The sequence below is a fragment of the Ursus americanus genome, chromosome 32, assembly GCF_024610735.1.
Source record: "Ursus americanus isolate L20-20 chromosome 32, mUrsAme1.1.p, whole genome shotgun sequence".
NCBI lineage: Eukaryota > Metazoa > Chordata > Mammalia > Carnivora > Ursidae > Ursus > Ursus americanus.
This window is the reverse complement of record NC_142158.1, coordinates 31,638,647-31,645,230: the sequence shown is the minus strand read 5'-3', so window position 1 is coordinate 31,645,230 and position 6,584 is coordinate 31,638,647. Positions and strand designations below refer to the sequence as shown.

The 6,584-nt window shown below is 45.2% G+C and overlaps 1 pseudogene; it reads left to right on the top strand.

Annotated features, from left to right (window-relative positions):
* Positions 1 to 3,990: 3,990 nt before the first annotated feature.
* LOC123779560 (thymosin beta-10 pseudogene) lies at positions 3,991 to 4,115 on the top strand (annotated as a pseudogene).
* Positions 4,116 to 6,584: the final 2,469 nt, after the last annotated feature.

The window sequence follows — 6,584 nt, the reverse complement described above, 5'->3', positions numbered from 1 at the left end:
CTCATAGCGGAAGAGCCTGATGTGGGGCTCGATCCCACAACACTGGGATCACGCCCTGTGCCGAAGGCAGACGCTTAACCGCTGTGCCACCCAGGCGCCCCGGAAGAAGCAATTCTGCCTCAAGATGACAACATAGAAATCCTGCCTGAGTTTCCAGCCTGCTGGCCTACCCTGTGGACTTCAGACTCAAGACTGCAACGGCAACTCTTGCCTGGATTTCCTGCCTGCCAGCCTGCCCTACTGATTTAGGACTTGCCGGCCCCCATAATCGTGTGAGCCAGTTCCTTAAAACAAATCTCTCTCTTTCTATCCTATTCCTTCTGTTACTCTGGAGAACCCTGACTTACACAGAGAGCTCCAGGAAGGATAACCCTAGAGAAAAAACTGGGGCTGATAGACTGTGAGTTTAACCAGAATCCGAGAAAAATATTTTCCAGTGTTGACAGAGAGCCTGCAGATAAATCAGTCATAGATATTTTATTGTATTAGTTTTTATTTTTTGAGAGAGAGAGAATGAGTACAAGGTGGGGAGACGGAAAGGGCAGAGGGAGGGAGAGAATCTTAAGCAGGCTCCATGCCAAGAGTGGAGCTGGAGGCGGGGTTTGATCTCAAGATCCTGAGAATCATGACCAGAGCCAAAATCAAGAGTTGAACACTTAACCGACTGAGCCACCCAGGCGACCCAGTGAAAGATATATTTTTTTTAAAGAATTTATTTATTTATTTATTTGACAGAGAGAGAGAGAGCACATAAGCAGGGGGAGCAGCAGAGGGAGAGAGAGAAGCAGACTCCCCACTGAGCAAGGAGCCTGATGCAGGGCCCTGATCCCAGGACCCCAGGATTATGACCTGAGCTGAAGGCAGACACTTAACCGACTGAGTTGCCCAGGTGCCCCTCAATATTTATATTTTAAAACAAAACTGCAAGGGAAAAAAACTGAGGCAATTATTAACTTCAGGGAAAACAAAAAGTGGTACAAAAAGGCAGAGTAATTATTCTGCCTTTTTTGGGTCAGTTACAAACACTGAATATTGATTTAAGGAAAACAGCTGTGGTGGAAGTTGTGTTGAGTTCCATCCTCACCTTCACTGAGGAAATTAAAAAATATCAAAGACTGAAAATTTCAGAAACAGCACTGTTATTTAGAAGCAAGGAGATAAATAGCAGGAAAAAACTACGTGTTGAAAACAGCTGCTTTTCTTTTCTTTTTTTTTTTTTTAAGATTTATTTATTTGAGAGAGAGAGAGAGGAGGCGGAGAAAGAGAGAATCTCAAACAGACTCTGTGCTGAGCTCAGTGTCCAACCTGAGATCATGACCTGAGCCCGAATCAAGAGCTGGATGCTCGGGGCGCCTGGGTAGCGCAGTCGTTAAGCGTCTACCTGGGCGTGATCCTGGAGTTCCAGAATCGAGTTCCAGGATTGAGTCCCACATTGGGCTCCTCCGCTGGGAGCCTGCTTCTTCCTCTCCCACTCCCCTGCTGTGTTCCCTCTCTCGCTGGCTGTCTCTCTGTCGCATAAATAAATAAAATCTTAAAAAAAAAAAAAAAGAGCTGGATGCTCAACCGACTGTGCCACCCGAAAGCAGCTACTCCTGCTGAGTGAATCTGATAGGAGTGATGGGGCGAGGAACTGCTGCTTATCATTACAAGTCTTGCAGATTGCTTTTCTTTTTTTCCCCAAGTCTGTATGTGTAGTACTTTGATAAAAATAAATTAAAAGTTATGTGGGTACCATGTGGAAAATTTGGAAAGTAAAGTAAAAAGAAGAAAATAGTCATTCCCAATTCTTCCACTCGGAGAAAGCAACAATGTACATTTTAGAGGAACAGGATTATTAGATGAATTTGAAATAAAATTGTCAGAGCTCGAGGTTTTCAAAATATCACTTCGGTGTAAATGAACAACTAAGAACAGTAGTGTGTGGGTAATATCATAGGTATCACTACATATAGCATAATCATACACTGTGTGATCCCCATTTGTTTGTATGTGTATTAGAAAGTAGTCTGAGGGGCGCCTGGGTGGCTCAGTTGTTAAGTGCCTGCCTTCGGCTCAAGACATGATCCCAGAGTCCTGGGATCGAGCCCTGCATCGGGCTCCTCTGCCGGGAGCCTGCTTCTTCCTCTCCCACTCCCCCTGCTTGTGTTCCCTCTCTCACTGGCTGTCTCTCTCTGTGTCAAATAAATAAATAAAATCTTAAAAAAAAAAAAAGGAAAGTAGTCTGAAAGGATACCCATGAAAATGTGACGTGGTAGGGACTAGGGCAGGCAAACAAGGTGCCTTGTGTACACAATGTAAGGAGGTGCTGTCAGGGTCATGCAGTGCATTTGCTGCACCTGATTAAGAGCCTCCTTCAATGTTGAGCCCAGGTGCCTCAGTTGCCTCACCTGAGTCTGGCCATGGTAGGGCCGCTGGATCACGGGCACTTTCCCCTTCTTATTTTGCACCTGGATATACGCTCAAGTTCCTTCCTACCCCAAATGTGGTACATGGACCACCCGCATTTGCATTGCCTGGGAGCTTATTTGAAATGCAGACTCTCAGCTCTGCCCAGACCTTCTAAGTTAGAATCTGTATTTTAATTGGATCCTAGGGGATTCGTGTGCATGTTCAAGTTGGGGCAACGCTGGACTAGCAGGCACCAAGGACAGTTCCTATCTTCTTACAGAAGGTATATTCAGAGGCAACTGATGTCATCACCCCCACTGGGTGAAGGTTAAGATGCCTGTTCTTTGGAGGACTGTGGTCTTTGACAAGAGGGTGAGCTTCAGCCAATGAAGCAATTGCAGGTCAGCCTGATGGACGGGAAACAGGTGATTTCCTTGGAACAAAGAACAATTTGGGGCAACTTTTATTTTAAAGATTTATTTATCTTTTTAGAGATAGAGAAAGAGTGGGCTTGCTCTCACTCAGGGTGGGGAGGGGCAAAGGGAAAGGAGAGAGAGAATCTCAAGCAGACTCCCGGCTGAGTGCAGAGCCTGAGGCACGGCTCCTCTCCTGATCCTGAGATCCTGACCTGAGATCCTGACCTGAGCTGAAATCAAGAGTCACTCAACCGACTGAGCCACCCAGGTGCCCCTGAGGCAACATTTAAAGAGAAGGAAAAGGTTAGTGGGTCTGAAACTGGGGAAAAGAGCAAGATAAAAGTGTTAATATTTGCAGCGCCTGGCTGGCTCACTTGGCAGAACATGCAACTCTTGATCTTGGGGTTGTAAGTTTGAACCCCCACTTTGAGTATAGAGCTTACTTAAAAAAAAAAAAAGGGTGGGGCACCTAGGTGGCTCAGTCATTTCAGTGTCTGCCTTCCGCTTGGGTCATGATTTCAGGGTCCTGGGATTGAGCTCCCTGCTCAGCAGGGAGTCTACTTCTCCCTCTCCTGCTCTCCCAGCTTGTGCTCTCTCTCTCTTTCTCTCTCCCTCTCTCTCAAATAAATAAATAAATAAATAAATAAATGAATAAATAATCTTAGGGAAAAAAGTGCTAATATTCCGACCAAGTAACTCAAGTCCCATGGAGATGAAGAATAACAGTATACCCAAAGGTTGTTGGTTTTCCAATAGTTTTTGAAGATTATCTGTTATAAAACTGAGAATCTTGGGGGTCCCTGGTTGGCTCAGTTGGTGTAGCATGCAACTCTTGATCTGGGGGTTGTAAGTTCGAGCCCCCACTTTGGATGTTGTGATTACTTAAAAATAAAATCTCAGGGGTGCCTGGGTGGCTCAGATGGTTAAGCCATCTGCCTTCAGCTCAGGTCATGATCTCAGGGTCCTGGGATGGAGTACTTGCTCAGTGGGGAGTCTGCTTCTCCCTCTCCCTCTGCCTCTCCCCCAGCTCATGCTGTCTCTCTGTATCTCTCTGTCTCAAATGAATAAAATCTTTAAAAAAAATCTTAAAAAAACCCACCAAAACAGAGGTCTCTTGCTGTAGCAACAGAAGTGGGTGCACCAGGCACAGGGCTCAAAGGGGAACTCCACGGATGGCTTTAAGAAAATGGCAGACAAGCCGGGCATGGGGGAAATCCCTAGCTTCCATAACGCCAAGCTGAAGAGAACAGAGACCAGAATACCCTGTTGACCCAAGAAACCATTGAGCAGAAGTGGAGTGAAATTTCCTAAGAACTTGGAGGATTCCCCACCCCCGTCATCTTCGAGAACACTCTAGTCATAATGTGGACGAAGAAAAGCCACCTGCAAGATGGACGCGAGAGAGCGACAAGCTGTACTGTGAATCCCGGGCACTCTGTGCCAATGCTACTGGCCTGTGGGTCTCTCAGGAGACCTCCAGTCAGACTGCCAAATTCTCCACTTTGCCCTGGGATAGTGCAGCAAATTATTTGTATGATTAATGAAAAGAACACATAGTTTGTGGCAAAAAAAGACACAAAAAAACCAAAACCAAAAAAAACCCCAAAAAACCCCCCACCAAACTAAGAATCTTGATTAGGTGAATTATACTGTAGTTATAATTATATGAGGACAGAGATAATACAGAATAGAAAATATAAAGGGATTGAGTCTGTTCAGTGTTCCCATTAATCAGAAGTCAATTAATAAGGGTCCTATATGGGTACCTGGATGGCTCAGTTGGAGGAGCATGTGACTCTTGATCTCGGGGTCTTGAGTTCAAGCCCCATGTTGGGTGTAGAGATTACTAAAGAAAATAAGTAAACTTAAAAAAAAAAAAGCATCCTGCAATATGCCATTCTCCATTTAGATTAAGAAGTTAGATTAAGGCGCGCCTGGGTAGCGCAGTCGTCAAGCGTCTGCCTTCGGCTCAGGGCGTGATCCCGGCGATCTGGGATTGAGCCCCACATCAGGCTCTTCCGCTGGGAGCCTGCTTCCTCCTCTCCCACTCCCCCTGCTAGTGTTCCCTCTCTTGCTGGCTGTCTCTCTGTCAAATTAAAAAAAAAAAGTTAGATTAAAAGAGAGGAGCAAAGTAATATATACTCCATGGTAGATAGTATTGGCTGGATCACCCAATATACACTTTCACTCCCCCTTTAAAAAAAAAAAGATTTATTTGTTTATTTGAGAGAGACAGAGAGAACAGAGAGATGGGGAGAAGCAGACTCTCTGCTGAGCAAGGAGCCCAATACGGGCCAGATTCCAGGACCCTGAAATAATGACCTGAGCCAAAGGCAGCCGACTGAGCCACTGAGGCGCCCCTCACTCCCTCTCTTTTTTGTCTGCCTCCAATACAGAATATAAAAAACGCTGAATACTTGCTCTCCCAGGAAGGGTGTGGCCATGTGGCACAACCGTGGCCCGAGACCTCTATGAAGGTCTCTAGAAGCTGTATGGAGCACCTACACTCTAACCAGAATGGATTCAGAGTGATCTTTCCAGGGTCTGGAGTAGGGTGAGGTGAGCAAGACACTTATCTTAGTATAAGATTTATGAGGGTGGCCAAAGCCTCAGTAATCGAAATAATATTTTAATGCCATGTTTAAAAAAATAAAAATTAATGCAAAAGATGCATGATGAACAAAATATCAGCATGTAGAATAAAGGAAGGATCCCACCACATCAGTAGTAGAGGGAGGCAAATAAGGCCCAGTCCCATGGGTTTAGGGTCAGATCACATTCGCTTCTGTGTCCAACTCACGGTTTGGGGTGGGTACGTGACTGGTGGCATTTAAGTTTTGTACCTACTTCTCGGCCATGAGGGAGCCTACAAGAGACGAGCAGCATATTCTGGCTGAGCTATTTTGAGGAAAACCTTAGTGTTTATCAGAGTTAGGGTACAGATAAATTAATACAGAACTATAGAGAACAGAGGATGAAATTTCTCTTGTGAAACTGGGAAGGCTCCAAGGAAAAGATAAGGTTTCAGCTGGGGAAAGGGGAAAGCAGAAAGAACATTGGGTTTGCAATCAGAAAATGGGACTCCCCTCTTTGCTGCTTGCTTTACTAGCTGTGACAATTCAGGCAAGTCACTTTGCTTCTCGAGAGTTTGTTACTTTATGTGTAAAAACTCATTCTACCAAAGACCTGCCAAAGACTTGTGAGGATGAACTGAGATGAAATGAGTGAATGGGGTTTCTAAACTGAAAAGCACTATGCAAACATCTTGCACTGTTATTAAGTCATTAAGGACGGGTAGGACTTTGACAAAAGGCATTGGGGGAGAAGGGCCTTTGGGCAGAGAGAATGAAGGGTGAAGTGGTTTTTGTATGAAGCGAGACAAAACGAAACTGGGGCTTTGAAGTCTAGGAAGATGAAAGCAGTTAAGGAAAGCCTAGGTTTCTAAGACCATTAAGGAAATAAAGCCCTGGACCCCAAGCTTGAAGGGTAAAACCAAGCTCTATAGTCTTACAATTACTCAAGAGTGAGGCACCAAACTAGCACAAAATACCCTAATGAATGACTTGCACATTTTGCTTCCCACATGGTCTTTTTGAAGGCAGGCAGCCATCGTCATATCTTACTCATCTTTGTTTCCAGGGGCCTGACACTTTCTGGTCAAGAGCACTGTGTTCCGTTCTCAAGGAAAGAGTGAGTGTCCAAAGGCTTGGGACCTCTTTACCCGAGGTGGTACAGACTAAGCCGTTGCCTAGCCTTGAAAAGCCGTTTCTTCTGTGCACA